At 42.0% G+C, this 21,437-nt stretch overlaps 1 protein-coding gene across 6 annotated transcripts in view; it reads right to left on the bottom strand.

The window, feature by feature from the left end:
• The window catches only part of pacs2 (phosphofurin acidic cluster sorting protein 2), a 220,422-nt gene that overhangs the window by 114,790 nt on the left and 84,195 nt on the right, over positions 1-21,437 (bottom strand). The gene's annotated exons all lie outside the window — the stretch shown is intronic.

The following is a 21,437-nucleotide window of genomic DNA, read 5'->3' as shown; positions in this document are numbered from 1 at the left end:
CGGCTTGCGAAACACCGCTTTTAAGCTTTGGAACATCAATCACACCTCATCTAGAGAACTGCAATAGGTTTTGTGGACTGCAATTCAGGAAAAAAAACAGTAGCCTTTGGAGATTGTGCAGAGTGATAATTATATGTTAAGGCAGGATGAATTAATTTCACATGCATCATCCTTGAATTTAAAAGGTGTAGAGTAAAAAAATATATTTTAAAATAACTAGGAAGGGTGAACACAAAGAAACTATTTCCACAAAGGAAGAGAGCAGAAAACAATCTTAAAAATCAAAGCTGGGCTACTCAGAAGTAGAAACAGAAATGCAGTCATACAAACGAGTAGTAGGAACTCAACATTCCTCCCATAAAAGTCTGGGGATGCAATTGGAACAATTACTAAGGTTGCAAAATGTAGTGGAAGAAATATAAGTAAATAACTGCAGATGCTGGTACAAATCGAAGGTATTTATTCACAAAATGCTGGAGTAACTCAGCAGGTCAGGCAGCATCTCGGGAGAGAAGGAATGGGTGACGTTTCGGGTCGAGACCCTTCTCTCAGTCTGAAGAAGGGTCTCGACCCGAAACGTCACCCATTCCTTCTCTCCTGAGATGCTGCCTGATCTGCTGAGTTACTCCAGCATTTTGTGAATAAATACCTTCAAAATGTAGTGGAGCTAACAATCGGCCATTGTCTAACTGAATGGTGGAGAAAGTTTATGGGGTTGAAAATTCCTAGTACTTATGCAGATTCCCCCAAGAGTTACTTCCAGATATTTCAGGCCTTCTCCATTATCTTCCACACAAAACTATCATTGAAAGAACTGGAAGCAAGTTTCCAATTTTCCTTCATATCTTACCCAAGCTCACATCAGTACTGCCGTGATCAGTGTCTGAAAATTCACCGACAATAAAGCTAACAAAACAGTCAAAATCTTGCTTCAATGAACCATGAACTCTGCTACCCAGGAAAGATCCTTGTGTTTGTGTGTATAGTACACACACAGCTTCTCCCCCAGGAATAATGTTTTAAATGCATGAACAATGCAGCAGTACTGTTTGAATGTTTAAACTTTTAATAATTTGTAATTAAAAGGCACATTTTATTATTTTAAAACATCCTATTGTCTTCATTGTTGTTATGTTCAGCACGGCATAAAGATAAAGTACACTCACAAGTTAGTTGCCTGAATCACACCAGCCTTTATTTACCCAGCATTCTCGGCTCAAGGAACACCCACTCATTAACATGGTATATGAATATGCATGAATACTTTACACTGCTCTCCCTTTTTTTAAGTATTAAATCCAAGTACTCAGTTACAATTTTGGTGTTGTGATACTTGATTTAAATCAATACTTTTAACCATATCTACAAAATTTCAAATGCTAAACATAACACGTTTATTTACACATTTTCGTTTTACTTGTAGAGTGAGTTGTCTAACTTACAAATTTAACCTAATTACTGGTTTGCGGTTCCTGCCTGATCGTTTAACAGTAACAGGTGCAACAGGCGTAACAGATGTACGTGTAGACTCAACTGTTGGCTTGTTCGGCTCTATGTTAGTACACTGACCTTGACTAGAGAAGTCTGTTTCTTTATCTGTACTCACTGAATTTTGTGTATCAACCACAATAGTCTTTTCTAACTCACTTTCAGATGAATACTCAGGGATTAGGAATTCATGCTCAGTTTTCGGTTCATCTTTGACTGGAATCATTTGATCCACATGAACACTTTTGATCTTGTCTCCAACATCCACTAAGTATCTTTTTGTTCCACACACTTCCACTATTTTCCCAACATCCCATTTGTCTCGACTGGACTTGTTGGGAAGACTGAGCACACGAACTTGCTCATCTGGCTTGAAGTTCCTCTCCTTTTTGTGGAAGTCAAAGTGGTGTTTTTGACTTAACTGTTTTTGCTCAACTCTCGAGGCCAAATTGGGTTGAACTAGAATTAGGCGTATTCTTAGCCTTCTCTTCATCAACAGTTCTGCAGGTGAATAACCCGTAGTAGTGTGTGGTGTAGTTCTGTACTTCAGCAAGAAACTAGCCAAACGATGTTTCATGCTGAGCTTTGAACTACCCTGCAAAACCTGTTTCTTGAGAGCCTCTTTGACTACTCTAACAGACCTTTCCGCCGCCCCATTGGAGGCTGGATGGTATGGAGGAACAAGTGTGTGTTTTACCCCGTTACGCTGCATGAACTCTTTGAACTGTTCTGAACGAAACTGAGGTCCGTTATCAGAAACAAGTTCTTCTGGTAAACCATGACATGCAAAAATCGATCTCAACTCGTCTATGGCCCACTCAGCAGTAGTGCTTGACCCCATATGCTTAGCCTCAATCCATTTGGAATGACTATCTACTAATACCAGAAAATTATCATTACCCTTTTCACAAAAGTCTACGTGAACTCTCTGAAACGGTCTACTTGGCCATGACCAGGGTTGCCGTGGTGTTTTTGGTGGTTTACTCCGGCAATTTTGACACACGCTACATTTGCTCACCAGTGACTCAATGTCACTGTCTATACCAGGCCAATACACAAAACTTCTAGCAATTGACTTCATGCTAACTATGCCAGGATGTTCGGCATGAAGTTCGTACATAATCTTGTTTCTTAAAGACTCTGGTACAACCACTCTGTAACCCCACTTTATGCATCCCTGCTCGCATGATAATTCATGGCGTCGATTATAGAAAGGCTTCAGTTCCGAGTTTGATCCACTCTCGACTTCAGTCCAACCATTCAATGTCTATTCATAGACACTCTTCAGCACAGTGTCCTTCTCTGTTTCAGCTGCAATTTCTGTTGCAGTCACTGGAAAGTCTTCATCTACGACTTGCAGTGTGTAGATTGAGTTCTCGCTTCCCACATCAGAGTTCTCATGGGGCAATCGGGACAACGCATCTGCGACTGCGTTGCATTTGGAGCTTCTGTACTCCACCTTGTAGTCATACTGGGACAACAGAATTGCCCAGCGCTGCATCCTTGATGCCGCCATGGAAGGAAGAGCTGACTTGGGACCCAGTATCGTGAGTAGTGGTTTGTGATCAGTCACAAGGGTGAATGGTCTGCCAAGTAGAAACTGGTGGAATTTCTTGATTCCGAACACAATGCTGAGTGCTTCCTTTTCTATCTGTGCATAGTTGCGCTCACTTGGTGATAGGGTGTGGGAGGCAAAAGCAATAGGCTTTTCCTGTCCGTCATCCATTACGTGGCAAATCACTGCACCTACACCATAACTTGAAGCATCACAAGCAAGTTTCATCTCGCGCGTCGTGTCGTAGTGAACAAGGAGTTTGTCACTTGTCAGATTTTTCTTGCAGATGTCGTATGCATGTTGTTGTTCCTTTCCCCACATCCAATTCTCATCCTTTTGTAACAGATGATGTAGTGGCTTTAGCACGGTTGCTAAATCTGGAAGGAATCGTGCATAGAACTGCACCATCCCAAGGAATGATCGTAGCTCTGACACATTGTTGGGCGTTGGAGCATTCACAATTGCTTCAACTTTCGCCTTCACAGGGCGTAGTCCGTTGGAATCTACTTTGAGTCCAAGGTAGACCACCTCTGATTGCGCAAATGCACATTTGCTCTTTCGTAGTTTGACGTTGTGGCAGTTCAATCGTGTGAGAACTTGCTCGAGTATCTCCAGATGTTCTTCCATGCCCACTGTGAATATCAGTAGATCATCCTGATTGCACACACAGTGTGGAATGCCTTGCAACATTTTGTCCATGACGGACTGAAAGATTTTCGGGGACGATTTCACACCATAGGGCAGCTTTGTGTATGAATACAAGCCCTTATGTGTGTTGACGGTCAGGCACTGCTGACTTTCTTTGTCAACATTGAGTTGGGCATAAGCGTGAGACAAATCCAGCTTAGTGAAGACTCTTGCTCCGCTAAGTTCTGCATACAGATCCTGCGAGGTTGGCAAAGGATACTGTTCGTCGTCAACAGCTTGGTTGATTGTGACTTTGTAGTCACCGCATAGTCGAACAGTTTTGTCAGCCTTGAGCACGGCCACAATTGGCGTTGCCCAGTTGCTCTGGTCTGTCTTCACGAGTACTCCATTCCGCTCCAACCTGTTGAGTTCTTCCTCTACTTGTTGCTTTAGCGCATATGGTACCGGTCTTGGTCGACAATACACAGGTGTCACATCTTGCTGCAGTCGAATATGTGCAGAGTATCCTGTTATTTCCGTGTAACTGTCAGCAAATATTTCAGCGTGTTTGCTTACGACATTTTCAAGACGTGATTTGGACACATCGATACTGAAAATGTTCTTCCAGTTTAATTTTATTTTACTCAGCCAATCCTTTCCAAGGATGGTTGGTTTATTTCTGTAGCTGGCCACTATGATGGGCAGTGTTACTGACTGTCCATTACACTGAACTTTGCAATTCATTTGTCCGCACGTCTCCAAGGCTTCGCCGGAGTAGGTTCTCAGCTTGACCTTACTCTCGGACAATGGTGTCTGTGAGAACTTTGTTTCGTACAGGTCTTTGCTCATGACCGAACAGTCTGCTGCCGTGTCAATGCACATATCAATTAGCTGTTCATTAACCAATAGTTTAATTCAAAAGTCCTTGTCTTGGCTGGTTGTAGGCTTATTGACATCAGTTGCATGAATGATGTACAACCCAAGTTCATTGTCATCCGGGTTCATCTCTAAGTTGTGAACTCTTTTCTGGTGTTGTCGTGTGTTTCCCACTTTAAGCTTGGCCCGACATGCTGAGGCGATATGGCCTTTCTTCTGGCAGTTATAGCACTTAGCTGTTTTGAACTGACAGGATTGGGATGGGTGATTACCGTTGCAACGATAACAACTGGCTGCACTCGGCTCCCCGCCATACTTCGGTTTCAGTTTGGCCCCTTTTGGTTTGGCCATAGGCGCTGCTTTGTGAGTATACACAGCCACTGCAGTATGTGGTGAACGAAACTCGCGAGCATTCTTTGATGCCATCTCCATTGTAGTAGCAATCTTGCATGCTATCTCAAATGTAAGATCAGGAGTGCTCATGAGTCTGGACTGAATTCGTTCGTCCACTAGACCACAAACAAATCTGTCGCGTAGTGCGCGTTCGAGAAAGGTTCCAAAGTTACAGTGCGACGTTAAGTTTTTCAAGGCAACAATGTACTCACTGATTGTCTCATTTTGCTTCTGGTTTCTCGTGCCGAATTTGTAGCTTTCTGCAATTTCCAGAGGCTCTGGGTTGAAGTGCTCCTCCAACTTCTTTATAATGTCACTGAAAGGCACATCTTTTGCCTTTATGGGCGCAAGGATATTCACGAGTGTGCCGTACACTTCAGGTCCGATCACCGTGAGCAGAATCGCTTTCATGCGTTCACGAACGGCCTTGTTTGTTGCAGCCACTACCTCTCCTTCACCACTGGTCTCCGTGATGTTGTTTGCCATGAAGAACATGTTTGCTCTTTCCATATAGGAGCTGAACGGTTCTCTACTTTTGTCAAAGATGCCCAGGCTTCCGATGTAGCCCGTGGACGCCGCCATTTTGTCCCTCTCTTCTTTTTTTTTTAAACAAAGGAACTAGGAGAGTTATTTTCCTTGCATTAGCTCAGACTTCCTGCCTGTTCTGGTGTAGCAAAGCACCCAAAACTTAGCAGTACAAAAGCTATGCAAAACAAACTCAGTCTCCTCCACAATCCCGTCCTCGTCGCCAATTTTGTTATGTTCAGCACGGCATAAAGATAAAGTACACTCACAAGTTAGTTGCCTGAATCACACCAGCCTTTATTTACCCAGCATTCCCGGCTCAAGGAACACCCACTCATTAACATGGCACATAAATATGCATGAATACATTACAATTGTCAATTTAATAAAACCTGACAATGACATAGGGTATATCTGCCATCTTGATGAGCGGGGTGGATTTTAAGGAATGTCTTACAGGAAAAGAGATGTGTGAAAGAGAGGATCCAGAGAATGCTTAGGCCAAGGCAGATAAAAAATGACTGTGCTCTGATAGTTCTTGAAGATTGTGGGGCCGGAGGAGGTTAAATAGATGGGTATGTCCAAGGCAAATGGATTATTTGGAAACAATCGAGACAAGGCTGGACCAGGGGTTAACAGAGATTAATATGCTTTGGGGTTAGAGGTGAAAATTGCTTGTTGAGAGTTAAGACATAGGCAATACAGTTTTGGATGAACTCATGTTGAGTAGAGACTAGATGAGAGGCAGGTTAGGATGTGAAAAGTCCCAGGGTACTTTGTACGCCTGGCTTTCGCTTTCAAGGATTCATATTGCTCATGGTGTCATAGAAAACCGCTGCGTTCATCGCTTTCCTTCAGATTTCCACTGTAATTTGTATGTGTTGTTAAGAACAGGGGACAAGGATAGGGGAGATGTACAAATGAAAGGACCATTTTTAATCTTCAGTTTGTGCAACTTCTTAAATAAAATAACTCTATGGTGCAAACAAAATCATTTGAGAAACAAAGAAAACATTAGAAGAACCCCTAATGAAAATAGAATAGAGATGTCAATAGGTTCCACTTAAATAGTAATATAAAATTTCAATTCTGATTAAAAGGAGCTATTGTCACAAAACAATGGCACTCCTCTCCAAACAAGCATGAAAGACATTGTCATCGCTAGTGTTGAATGGTACCACGTGCTCATCACACCAACACAATGAATGCTTCTCCACTTTGTGAAACAGAAAGCCATTCATACAGTGACAGTGAAAACAGCTCAACAGTGACTCAGTGTGCCATTCAAACAAATAGAAATAACAGGCTGGCTTTGAAAATTGCACCCAGAGGCACAATGTTACACTCAGGAAGAGGATCGTAGAATAAAGAAGCTGTTTTCTTTCAATCAGACAAATGCTTTCTTTAAGTCAGACAAACGCAAGGATCTGGTTTTTATTCATGAAGATAGACACAAAAAGCTGGAGTAGCTCAGCGTGACAGGCAGCATCTCTGGAGGGAAGGAAGGTCAAGACCCTTCTTCAGACTGTAATTTCAGACAGATTTCATTCATGATGACCATTCTATGAAGTGTCTGCAATTGTATTTTAAAATATATATATTTTTTAATCGATTCATTATCCATCATCTCATCCAGAAATTCTTCTTCACCAAACATGCGTAAGAAAATGCTAAGAAACACTAAGAAAATGCAACCATAGGAGGGGCCATTTCAAATGCCAATGGTCATAGCTCAAATCATTCTATATTGTTGCCAAGTGTGAAGAACTCCCTGCCCCATCACATCATTAACCACCAACTAACTTCTGAAGACTTTGCTAAAAAAAAGGAAAATATAAGAAGAGACCCAAAGGGGGAGAAATGAGAAACATAACAGGTATTCCAGCATAATAGAAATGAGAAACATAACAGGTACTCCAGCATTGGGATTTATCCAGTGGTCATAACGGGAAAGGACACTGCAAAGTTCTACTTGAAGTCAAGATAGGCTTCAGACTATATATCCACGCCATCACTGAGACCTCTGTAACATTACCCATCTCCACTTCTGCCTCAGTCAGTTTGCTGCTGGCTCATTTAAGTCTTTGATATCCGTTTCAAGATTCTCCCGGTCATCTCCCTAGTTCAACTATTGGTAAACAAAATTACCTAAATTCTGACTCAGCTAATTTGCAACAGTAAACTACGACCTTGCTCCTGACAGAGCAATGCCTTGATTTTATAATCTTACCTTTATTTGAAAGCCCTCTCAACCCTACCCTACAACCTTAAATGCATCCAAGATATCTGCAGTCCTTGAAAGTTGTTGATCAAAACCTCCATGTAACTCCACACAGACATACGTCTTCAGCTACTAGTCCCTCAAAATTTGGAATCGCTTACCTTATCTCCCTACTTCTTCATCCGTGCACTCCTCTTTCACAGTCCACCTCTATGATGAATCTTTTCGTCCTCTCTCCTAATATCTCCTTTTCTGGCTTGGTGTAAATTTTTCTTTGGTGCAATGCCTCCATTTTGTTAAAAGGGCATATAAATGGAAGCTGTTGTTGCTTACCAAGATAATTCAGGGTTGTTCAAACTCACCCAATTTAGCATTGGTCTAATTAGCTAATCCGTCATTCAAAAGATGCCTTCATTTATAGTGTGTATGAAGGAACTGGAGACGCTGGTTTAAACCAAAGAGAGACACAAAATTCTGGAGCAACTCAGCGGGACAGGCAGCATCTCTGGAGAGAAGGAATGGGTGACGTTTCGGGTCGAGACTGTTCTTTAGACTGACCTTCATTTCTACTTTCTGGTTGATCAATTGGCTACATACCTCGATAATTCAAAAATCAATAAAGATTACATCAAAAGAGAGGAGTTCCACCATCAAATCCTCTTTAGCTTCCATTACCTTACATGGATTTGGTGGAAGTAAAAAAAATCAGATCACAAATGTCAGGCAATGGATTGAAGTAGAAAGCACTTTAACTCTCAGTGAAGCTACCAAACAGAAATTATACACACCCAACGCAAAACTGCTCATGTCAAATACAGAGTAAAACTAAAAGAGAAGGCATATAATATTGCAAAGATTAGTGGGAAGCTAGACAATTGGGAAGCTTTTAAATTCCAACAGAAGGTAAATGAAGAGGCAATTTGGGGAGAAAAGATGAAATATGAAAGTAAGCTAGCCAATAATATAAAAGAGGACAGCAAAGGTTTCTTCAGATATACAGGGGATTAAAAAAAGAGGGAAACTGAAATGTGTGAAGGTGGATAAGTCACCTGGACAAGTTGGACTACACCTCAGGGTTCTGAAAGAGGTAGCTTTAGAGATTGTGGAGGCATTAGTAGTGATCTTTCAAGAATTGCTGGAGTCAGGACTGGTCCGAGAGGACTGCAAATTTGCAAATCATGCAGATTGTGGAAGTACTGAGAATCCAGAGGTTCCCATGCACCAACGAGTACATATCCATTATGGCGGTCAAGAACATGTCATGAAGGGTGCGCATGGGTTTCAGTTGAGAGCTTACTGTGTTCAGTACAAATATTCCATTGATTGCACCACCTCAGATATTTGCTTTTGCAAAAAAACAAAAGAACCTACAATTATGGGAAAACTTAGGCAACTCGAGGAACAGCTGAATTCACATGGTAACTTCTCATTTATTTAATAGTAGCTTAAAAAACTTCTGCAGAGTGCACTTTTTTGCACACTTTCAGTTACTCAAATCCTTTTCAGGTCGAGATCCTTCTTTAGACTGATGTCAGGGGAGTGGGCGGGACAGAGATAGAATGTAGTCGGAGACAGTAAGACTGGTGGGAGAACTGGGAAGGGGAGGGGATGGAGAGAGAGGGAAAGCAAGGGCTATTTGATGTTACAGAAGTCAATGTTAGATTAAATCCAACTCCAGAGAAACAAAGTCATAATCCAGGCTCATAGTTCACACACTATTAACAGGCAGCACACAAGCAGTGGTGCCAGCTTTTGGATGAAAGTTTACTTTCTCACCTTGTGGGATGCAACGTCCTCATGGCATTATCTTTAAAAAGACCAAGCCAATGCCTGGGAGCACCTTTACTCTTCAGTCAACTGAAAAAATACAGAACGTTGCTACATGCAAATTATAGCGTAATCATGCAAATTATCCACAGAATTTCTGAGATAATAATGCAAACATTTCAAAAGCATTTGTTCAGTGCAAAATGCTTCGGGATAACCCAAGATTGCAAAAGATACTAATTTAAGATACTATGCAAATTTAGGATCTTACCTAGCAAAGCAAATCTTTGTAGTTGCAGGAATTCCAACTTTAGTTTTTAGTTTAGAGAAAACAGTGTGGAAACTGGCCCTTCGGCCCACCGAGTCCACACTGACCAATGGTACACAAGTTCCATCCGACACACTAGGGACAATTTGCAGAAGCCAATTAACCTGCAAACTTGTACATCTTTGTCATGCATGAGGAAACCGGGGAATACCCAACACGGTCACAGGGAGAACGTTCAAACGCGACAGCACTGTCTGTAGAGTTTGCATGTTCTCTCTGTGGCCGGGAGTCGGGATCGAACTCGGGTCTCTCACGCTGTAAGGCAGGAACTCTACTTATGTGCCTCCCTTCTACACATATCATTTGCCCTTTACTTAAAATGTTATCTAGGCATAGTTACTAACTTTTATTCAAATAAGTTTCACTGTAGCTGCACAACATTTAGCCCTGAACATCACATTACCTCCCATCCACAAATACTTGTTCAAGATATGAATAAAAATCATTACCTTGAGATATAAAAAAGATCCTACCATACACCGGATAACTCATGTGAATTCTGATATTCAAAAGGATCTCGGTCAAATATGATTTCTGCTACCCAATTTCCCAAATGTAAGAATCTGCTTTGCAACTCATCAACTCTGGCTTAAAGCAGCTCTGAGGCTTTACATATTTTTTTACCAAGTCTTAGCCCATTTATATCAACAGAATCTCCTTCAATCTTGCATCTCAAATTCTACATGCTATCCTGTCAAGGATCAGCAAGTTCCTGAATCCTCCAAAGTTACAATTTGCAGCCACCATCTTGAGTTCTGTTAAGTAAATATGATAATTTTTGCATTCGCCATCTCCTGAAAACTTGCATTGATGTTGGAAACAGATTCATGTAGCATGGCTGGAATTTTCAACAGCTTTGAGATTCTCTTCCAACATCTTTTGGTTGACTCGTTTATTCATTATTGCTCTCTGCCTCTGACTAGATACAACAGAACCCTAATTTTTGTGTCAACTCAATTAGTTGCAAGCATGTGTATCACTGAACGTAATTCCCTTTATCCTGTATCTGTATACTGGGGACGTCCTTATTGTAATTATGGGTAGTCTTTCCGCTGGCTGGATAGCACTCACCAAAAAAGCTTCTCACTGTACCTCAGTACACTTGGCAATAAACTAAATTATAACACAACCTGACGATAGGCAGTCTAAACTGGACCCATATCCTGGTACATTCCCGTACTCAACCGAACTATCACCATAAATATCACAAACAGACCGATGGCCTCGTGGAGCTTATTACATCAAATAATAATTTAAAAGGAAAATGGGGCAACAGAATGCAAATTATTCTAACCTTGATGAAATACTATGGCAGGTAAGCACAGAAAGGCCTGGCCTGAATCCAAATGGTTTATCAGAATATAAATACAACTGAATCCAATGCATTCATGGCCACGTGTACAAATCCAAAATAGAACTCTGTTGACATTGGAAACCCGCAATTAAAACAGAAAATGCCGCAAGGCAGCAAAGAAAAATGTCAACATTTTGGATATGTGACCTTTGGAGAACCGGGAAAGTGACTGAAGTTGACTTTCAGTGGCAGAGCAGGAGGGATGTACAAAACAAAGAGAATGCCTTGGACAGGGCAAGTTTCAGCAGCAAAAGACTTTTGTTTTAAACTGCAGATGCTGCAAATTCGAAATAAGTAGTCAGATTGGCTTGCTAGATGTTGGAATTAATACAGAAGGACAATTCCTCCTTCCGAAGTTCCGGACATTTAGCAAGTTACTTGAACATGGTGCGTGATGTTTATTCAGTGGTGCAAAAAGGATAGAATGTTCATGGTGGAGGATGGAGGGCTAATTAAGCAAGCTCCTTTCCTTCAGTTGATGTAGAGTTACTCCACCATACTATTCACTTGTGCCTTGTAGATCACTGAAAGGCTTTGGGATATTGACCAACTCACCACAAGCCAGCCAGCCTCTTACTTCTCTGGTCGTACATTATTTACATGGCTGGCCCTGTTGGGTTCTGATCAATAGCAACCTCTATAATTTTGTTGTGGACTTGGCATTGGTAATGTCATAAAATACCAAGGATAGGTAGCTGGGCTCCCTCTGGGGGGGAAGCAATGAGGCAAGATGTTTGAAACATATGAAAGTGCCAGAAGTAGAGATCAACCCAACATGCTGATTGATGGGCCTCCTCCAGTGCCATAGTGAGGCTCACCGGAAATTGGAGGAACAGCACCTCATATTTCGCTTGGGCAGATTGCAGCCAAACGGTATGAACATTGACTTCTCCAACTTTAGATAGTTCCTCGGTCGCTCTCTTCCCCTCCCCTTCCCAGTTCTCCCTCTATCTTCCTGTCTCCACCTATATCCTTCCTTTGTCCCGCCCCCTGACATCAGTCTGAAGAAGGGTCTCGATCCGAAACGCCACCCATTCCTTCTCTCCTGAGATGCTGCCTGACCTGCTGAGTTACTCCAGCATTTTGTGAATAAATACCTTCGATTTGTACCAGAATCTGCAGTTATTTTCCTACGCTATTTCTTCTGTAATGATTTTAAAAAGAAAAAAAGTGATGCAAAATGACATGTAAAATAGTCAGAAACAAAGACACTACAATTACCTACATTATGTTTCAAATCAATGAGTTTACTACATAAGCTGGTAATTCCGTATGTTTCCATTAAAATCAAAAGTAGCATGGAAACTTGCGATGTCCAATTTCTCCCCCAATCTGTACAGCCTGATGTTATGGTCGGCCTAATCATCCACCCAGTCCTGTCCAAATGATTCCTTAAATGTTACTTCAACATCAAGGTCACAGAAACATATTTGAATGCAGTGCTGCTTGTGCACTAATGAACACAATATGGCACAAAGTTTATTGATAATGGGTGAATTAATCTCAGCCATTATTGCTGCAGGGTAACTGTTTCAGTGCTTTAATGGAACACAGTGACAGTGGAGGAGGTCCACGGCAGAAAGGTCAGTGTGGGAATGGGAGAGTGATGCCACGCACAAATTGGATGAACAGCACCTCATATTTCGCTTGGGCAGCTTGCAACCCAGTGGCATGAATATTGATTTCTACAAGTTCAAGTAACCCTTGCTTTCCCTCTCTCTCTCTCTCTGTCCCTCTCCCACATCTGAAGGGTCTCGGCCCGAAACATCGCCCATTCCTTCTCTCCAGAGATGCTGCCTGTCCGCTGAGTTACTCCAGCATTTTGTGTCCACCTCTCCCACATTAGTTCTCCAACTAGTTTCACTGTCTTCCTGATTAATATTGCTGTTTGTATGCCTCATTGTCACCTTCCCCCAGCCAACCATGAACCATTCTGCATTTCCGTGATCATCGTCTGCTATTTTCTGCCATTTCTGAAATCCGCCATTTTCACACCTTGCCCTTCCATATCCCTAACTCTCAGCCTGAGGAAGGGTCTGGACACAAAATGTCACCTATTCCTTCTCTCCAGAGATGCTGCCTGAATTACTCCAGCACATTGTGTCTATCTTCGGTGTAAACCAGCATCTGCAGTTCCTTCCTACGCATATTGAAACCAGTAACACATTTTTCAAAAGCCTTCAGTGTTATAACTGAGTTTAATACAGACTAATAATTGGGAGCACTGACGAACAGATTTGAGGGAACTGTACAACGGAACACGTATGCTTCAGTCAGTTAAGGTCCCCAGCAGGTTCTTTAGTATCACAACTCTATCAAATTCTTCATGCACTCCCTTTACCCAAAAGAACGAGGTGTGAATACATAAGCTAACTTGTTTATTCTATCTTTATTATCATATTTCAGAATATTCAGCATTTAATTTCTAAATTGAGCAATTCTTCTTACATTAGAATAACATGAGCAAAATAATCCTGTGGAACTGCAATGAAAATGATGCTGTGAAATAAGATCACACTGGTATTACAAAGTTAAATGACTTTTTCTGAACTCAAAGAGACAGTTTATGTCAGAGTTACACTGAGGTATTTGCAGTCAATATCCTAGGCCAGAAAAATTAGGACTTAGAATGGACTTGAATAAGTTCTAACTGGACTGTTTAAAATAATTCAAACCAATAACATTGTAAACTTAAATTTGAGCATATTGAATAAAGACAGAAAAAGCTGGAACTACTTAGCTCTGAAGGCATCATTGATGAAGAGACAGTCTCAGAATGTTGATGTTTTGTCTATATTTATTTCCGATTTCCACATCTGTAATAATTTGCTTTCTTAACAGAATATAGATTTTTTTAAATTCCTGCAACAAAATGAAGTTACTACCCATTTTTGTTCAGACTCAAAGGTCCCTTTTTTAATTAAAAAATATTGTATTTTGTAGCAAACCTGCTATTTTCAATGAATCCTTCCTTTGTCTGAATGATTAACTGGTATTTCTGAGACTTTCATCATTCTCTCCAAAGGATATGGATTAAAATTAGGAAATTATGACATGGAAATTACATTGCTAGTTCATATTGTACAGCTCAATGCTTCGGTATTCAAAATCTTTTGTATCGCATTTAATCTGCAGATACTCATTTCACGATATGTCTATATTTCACACTCCACTAACTCTAATAATGACCAGATAGAACAGTACCTTTGCTAATCAAAGCTGGTGAGCTAGAGAAGCTAAAGTGTCAAGTATACATGCAGACAAGAATAATTGAATCGATTCAATTTGCAGAAATCGTTCAAACTTTTCTTTAGCATCTCATCAGAATCTATCAGTCTTGCTTTGTTTAGTGTACAATTCAGAGGCAACACGCATACACCCTATACACACTGGACAGCTATGTGTAGATAGAAACTCTTGACCTTGCCAATAACAGACAATGTCGCTCTCAAACTGCTGAAATGTGCACTTTTGGAGAATTACCGCAACATGGCAGCACTATTCAAAGGAAAGCATTTCCATAATACAGGTCCTCCCTGGGTAACACCAGGGTTTCCGCTCCTGATAAATGTTCATAACCCAACAAGTTTGCAAGTAGAAGTGCAGCCGCGAATCAGGTTTTCACGAGACAGAAGATGTTTGCAGAGGTGGGGTGTCCAACAGGAATACAAAGTCTGGAGATTTTACTGCAAATAAGGTTTTAAATGTTATTATTGATGGATTTAAAAAGGCCCAGATGGTGTGTCTCTAGATAGGATCCGTAAATTAGATGTAATCGTGTTAACTAGAATGCATTGTTCCTGGGGTTGACGAGACACAGGTCCGGCAGCTTCTTCCCAACAGCCATCAAGCTATTGAACACTGCAAACGCTTTATGCTACAAGCTGCCTTGAATGCACTAGGGACTTGGGGCATTGTTTTTGCCGTTGAGCTATGTTGTTTGTTTTCACATATTGGACTTTTCTGTTGTTCATTATGATGTCTATTGGGTACAATGCTTACATATCTGTGTTGAAAAGAACTGCAGATGCTGGTTTAAATCGAAGGTAGACACAAAATGCTGGAGTAACTCAGTGGGTCAGACAGCATCTCTGGAGAGAAGGAATGGGTGACGTTTCGGAGCGAGACCCTTCTTCAGACTGATGTCAGGGGAGGGGGCGGTACAAAGATAGAATTGGCGAGACCAAGCGCAGGCTCGGCGATCGTTTCGCTGAACATCTCAGTCCGTCTTAACCGACCTGATCTCACGGTGGCTCAGCACTTCAACTCCCCCTCCAATTCCCAATCTGACCTTTCTGTCCTGGGCATCCTCCATTGCCAGAGTGAGGCCCAGCACAAATTGAAGGAACAGCACCTCATATTTCCTTGGGTAGCTTACACCCCTACGGTATGAACATTGACTTCTCTAACTTCAGATAATCCTTGCTTTCTCTCTCCATCCCCTCCCCCTTCCCAGTTCTCCCACAATTCTTCCTTTCTCTGACTACATTCTATCTTAGTCCTGCCCACTCCCCTGTCATCAGTCTGAAGAAGGGTCTCGACCCGAAACGTCACCCATTCCTTCTCTCCAGAGATGCTGCCTGACCCGCTGAGTTACTCCAGCATTTTGCGTCTACCCTGCCTACATGTCCAAGGTAGACACAAAATGCTGGAGTAACTCAGCAGGTCAGGCAGCATCTAGGAGAGACGTTTCGGGTCGAGACCCTTCTTCAGACTGATGTTTAGGGGGGGGGGAGCAGGACAAAGAAAGGATATAGGGGGAGGCAGGAAGACAGTGGGAGAACTGGGAAGGAGGAGGGGAAGAGAGGGCAGCATTTTGTGATACCTTCAATTTGTACCAGCATCTGCAGTTATTTTCCTGCTGCTGCAGGTAATAATTTAATTTTTCCATTTCAGGACATATGACAATAAAACAATTGACTGTTGATGCTAAAGGCTATAGTGCAAATGCCACTCTAGCGGAATGTGTATTAAATAAATTCCACGCAGAAACAGCAGCATTTTTAAAGGTTAAATCTACTGGATAAAAATCATAAAACAAAGATTCAGGGGTTGAAGCAACCTTGTAGCCACAAATTAAAAAAATATATGATCCAACTGTTAAAGAAACCAGTTGAGTTGTTATCCTAGATGTAGAACACAAAGTGCTGGAGTAACTCAATGGGTCAGACAGCACCTCGAGGACACGGAAAGGCGATGCTGGCCGAGAGAGGCGGCATTATTCCAAGCAAAAATGATTTGCAACAGTGATTACAATCCTCTGGACTAATGTTTAAAAAATCTGTGAAAGAACAGTAACAAGCAAACCACACAAGGAGGTCATGGGAAGAAAGGAGTGTTCAAGTCTACAAAATAATACACGTCTAACAGGACCACACGGAATAGATTGGCAAATGAATCTGTTGCTAGGATTTTATGGAGGCATAATGGTGGGCATTCAAGACTTTTGTAATGCACCCAACTGAAGTGTGAAATATGCATCCAGCAGTACAATTGCCGATGATGGTTTTTTTTCCAAACACTTGGTAGTACTTCGAGAGCATGTTAAAGTGCAATGCTGGTTATTGATTTATTATGAGCAATTGTCAGCACAATTTAAGGTGAAGTAAAACATTGCATACGCAGAATACTGAAACACGTGCAAAATTACAGCATGAAATTTGATGTCTCATGAGAAATATTGCATTGAAAAAGACATTTGCATTTATAGTTTGCCACATTAAGGTACTTCCTGATGAAATAGCGCACAACAAAATTACAAATACACGGTAAAAAATTAGCCAGTTACTACTTCTCGTGCAGAGATCAAGGATGGCCCAGTAACAATAACTCTGCTTCTGAACAAACCATGCCATGTGATCTTTAGTGTTCTGTAAAACAGACCCAGAGTGACTGCAGTTCTTACAAATGCTACCTTCATTTACAGTAACTCCTCAGTCATATTAATGATACCTGCCTGTGTTCAAAATGGGCTTGAGGCCACTATTGTACAGCCTCGAAGTGAGTACATGATTATTCCCAACTTTAAAAAGCGACTTCAATGAACAAATTCTTCTTCAAAGAACGCTAACACATTATTAGCAATGCTTGTATCATTATGAGCATTAACTAATGCTATATTTTATCTCAGTTTCATCATATCTAAAAACAACATCCCTTTAATCATCCCTTATAATTTAATCAACGTGCGAGATGTTGCACTTTGGGAGGTCAAATGCAAGGGGAAAATACACAATTAATGGTATGACCCTTAACAGCATTGATGTACAGAGGGATCTTCTGGTCCAAGTCAATAAATCATTGAAAGTGGAAACAGAAGTAGATAGAGTGGTAAAAAGAAAGCATGTGGTATGCTTTCCACTTTCTACTGTAATGCAGGTATCATTTCAAATCACAGTTTAATGCTAAGACATCCTATGGATATCATAGACACTAAGAATACAAGCTTTCTTTCCCTCCCTACATATTTAATTTCTATGAAGTGATGAACAGTATAGCAATGCTGTAAGCTAGTTGGTTATTTCAGGGTAGACACAAAATGCTGGAGTAACTCCCGAAACTTGAACAACACATAAGATGTGCTACCAGGGGGAAAAACACACTAGACAAGGTTTATTCAAATATTAAGAAGGGTTTCAGGTCAGCACCACTACCACACCTGGGGCAGTCAGATCACCTGTCCATATTCCTAACTCCAGCATACACCCCACTCAGGAGGAAAGCTCCAGTCACCATAAAGACTGTTAAGACATGGCCTGAAGGAGCTTCCTCGCAGCTGCAGGATTGCTTCGAAAGGACCAACTGGGATATTTTTGAGGATCAGGACTTGGAGGAGTACACATCAACTGTACTTTGCTACATCCAAAACTGTGTTGACAATGTCACCGTCGACAAACGCATCCGGTTGTATCCTAATCAGAAACCCTGGATGACAAAGGATGTCAGGTCTCTCCTCAAGGACCGTAACACCGCCTTCAGGTCTAGTGATAGAGCTCTATACAGTGCTGCTAGAACCAACCTGAAGAGAGGCATCAAGGATGCCAAAGCGTCCTACAAGAGGAAGATTGAGGACCACTTTACCAACAATGACCCACGGCGGGTATGGCAAGGCATCCAGCACATCACCAACTACAAGACCAGCAACCGCACGACTGCCGACGGCGACGCCTCGCTGGCAGAGGAACTTAACTGTTTCTTTGCTCGTTTCGAGGTGAAAGCTACAGTGGCAGACATAACACCCTCTCCAGCACCTGACAGCATCACCTTCACTGTGCAGGAGTATGATGTTAAGCGCGTGCTCAGAGCAGTGAATCCCAGGAAAGCTGCAGGCCCCGATGGTGTGACAGGCAGAGTGCTGAAGGAATGTGCAGACCAATTATCTGAGGTCTTCACAAAAATCTTCAACCTGTCCCTTTTAAAATCCACCATCCCTCCCTGCCTGAAGTCCGCCACAATCATCCCACTGCCGAAAAAGTCTGTCATCAGCGGCCTTAACGACTACCGTCCGGTAGCACTCACACCGGTCATCACAAAGTGCTTCGAGAGACTGGTCCTGCAGCACATCAAAGCCAGCCTCCCACCCACCTTCGACCCACACCAGTTTGCCTACAGAGCAAATAGGTCTACAGGGGATGCCATCGACACTGCTCTTCACACTGCACTGACCCACCTTGAACACCAGGGGAGCTATGTGAGGATGCTCTTCCTCGACTTCAGCTCTGCCTTTAACACGGTCATCCCGAGCAGACTGGTCACCAAACTTTCCGACCTTGGATTTTCCCAAACCATCTGCCAATGGATCAAGGACTTCCTGACCAACCGCCCCCAGACCGTCAAAATAGGCCCTCACCTCTCCTCCACCATTACACTGAGCACCGGCTCACCACAGGGCTGTGTGTTGAGCCCCATCCTTTACTCCCTCTACACTCACGACTGCGCCCCCACCCATCCCACCAACACCATCATCAAGTTCGCGGATGACACGACTGTGGTTGGACTCATCTCAGGAGGAGATGAGACAGCCTATAGGGATGAAATCCAAAGGCTGGAAGCATGGTGTTCAGTGAACAATCTGGTCCTGAACTCCTCCAAAACAAAGGAACTTATAATTGACTTTAGAAAAACCAGTGTAGAATACGACCCACTCTACATCAATGGGGTCTGTGTGGAAAGGGTACCCGCTTTCAGGTTCCTGGGTACGCACATCGCAGAGGATCTTACCTGGTCTACCAACACCATCACCACAGTAAAGAAGGCACAGCAGAGACTCCACTTCCTGAGGATCCTCAGGAAAACCAACCTGCAGGAGAAGCTCATGTTGTCCTTCTATCGCTGCTCCATCGAGAGTGTGCTGGCATACTGTATAACCACATGGTACGCCAGCTGCTCAGAAAAGGACAGGAAGGCCCTTCAGAGGGTCATCACGACGGCCCAGAAGATCATCGGCTGCTCACTGCCCTCCCTGGAGCACCTGTTCAGCCTACGCTGCCTCAGTAGAGCAGGCAAAATAATAAAAGATCCATCCCACCCCGGCCACCGTCTGTTTGTTCATCTGCCCTCTGGTCGACGTTTCAGGTCGATCAAATCCCGAACAAACAGACTTAAGAACAGTTTTTACCCCAGGGCCATACGAGAACTGAACACTACCTTTGCACTGGGCAACACCGTTAAAAAATCTTGTACTTAATATAATTGTATTTATGTATTTATTTGTTTTTGCATTTATTGCATATATGTTTGTACGCACCGTCAGGATTGGCTATTTTTTAAATTTCGTTGTACTCGTTGCAATGACAATAAATGAATATTATTATTATTATTATTATTATTATTATTATTATTATTATTATTATTAGTAGGACAGGCAGCATCTCTGGAGAGAAGGAATGGGTGATGTTTCAGGTCGAGACCCTTCTTCAGTTATTTCAGGAATGTTTACTTTTAATTTAAAGATACAGCACGGAAACAGGCCCTGCGGCCCACCAAGTTCATGCTGACCGGCGATATCCACACATTAATACTATCCTACACAAACTAGGGCAAGTTCCAATTATACCAAGTCAATTAACCTACTCTTTGGAGTGTGGGAGGAAACCGAAGATCTCGGAGAAAACCCACACGGTCACGGGGAGAACGTACTAACTCCGTACAGACAGCACCAGTAGTCGGGATCGAACCTGGGAATCTGGAGCTGCAAGGACTGTAAGGCAGCAACTTTACCGCTGCGCCCCCGTGCCGCCCTTCTCAATACTAGTTGCAACAATACATCAAAAAGTACACCATAAGGTGGGAAAATATTCTTCGTTTTTCACTTCATTCCTTTCAATTGGAAACGTACATGGTGGCACGTGAACTTGGACACATTTCACCGTTGTTCAATAGATGCAACATTTCAAGGGGTGAATAATCCATTATAATAACTGCAGAGACAATGGGAGCGCAGGCTTCGGTTCATTTCAGTCCACTTTGGATAGGACTGAGCTACATTCGCAGTGCAAAGGGTGTGCACACTTGCATTGTTTATGCATTGAGAACCTGCAGAGCCAGACAAAGTACTGTGCTATTGTCTGCGACCATGCGATTCCTTTTTGCATATCTAGCACTGAGATCTCAAGTGAGTAGCATTGCTCTGCTCCAAGATGAGCCATGCTGCTTAAATGCTTCAATGCAGATTTGTGCAAATCTGCAGAGAATCTAAAGAAGCCAGCAAATGCAAATTAGAAGCAGACAAAGTCTTTGAGATATGCTACTTTCCCACCAATAACAGATGAATCTGGGATTTACTGCATATTAAAAATAAATGATTGCAAGGAAGTGTTCCAACCCAGCCAGCTGGTTTACATCACATTCATAGAGACACTGATCAATTTTAGACAGATATCTTTAAGTAAGCTTTTTTAAACTATTTTCCAAAGACACATTGCTATTTAATTAATACAACATCGTACCCATCTTACATGTAATTCCGGGAAACATAATGTAGCCCAGAGACAAGATATCAATGTGGTTTCTCATCTTTATTTAATTAGCTTTCAATAAGTTCCACAAAACAGAACATACAACTGATATTGGTCTGTCAAGGAGTGAAAACTCTAATCACATAGAAAATAAACATAGCACAAAAAGTAAGGAAATTTGTGTTTGGTAGATTATTTCTTTGTTGTAACAATGCTTCTTGGCAATAAATCTTATACCGTTGGAAAGCCTGTTTATTTCCCTTTTAAATGGTGCCACATTTGTAAGGAACATGCATTTGTGGGATGAGCAGCAGAGCTGAGTATATGGGTTGCGCCCATGAAAAATT

The sequence above is a fragment of the Rhinoraja longicauda genome, chromosome 10 (assembly GCF_053455715.1).
Source record: "Rhinoraja longicauda isolate Sanriku21f chromosome 10, sRhiLon1.1, whole genome shotgun sequence".
NCBI lineage: Eukaryota > Metazoa > Chordata > Chondrichthyes > Rajiformes > Arhynchobatidae > Rhinoraja > Rhinoraja longicauda.
This window is presented reverse-complemented; position numbering and strand designations above follow the sequence as displayed.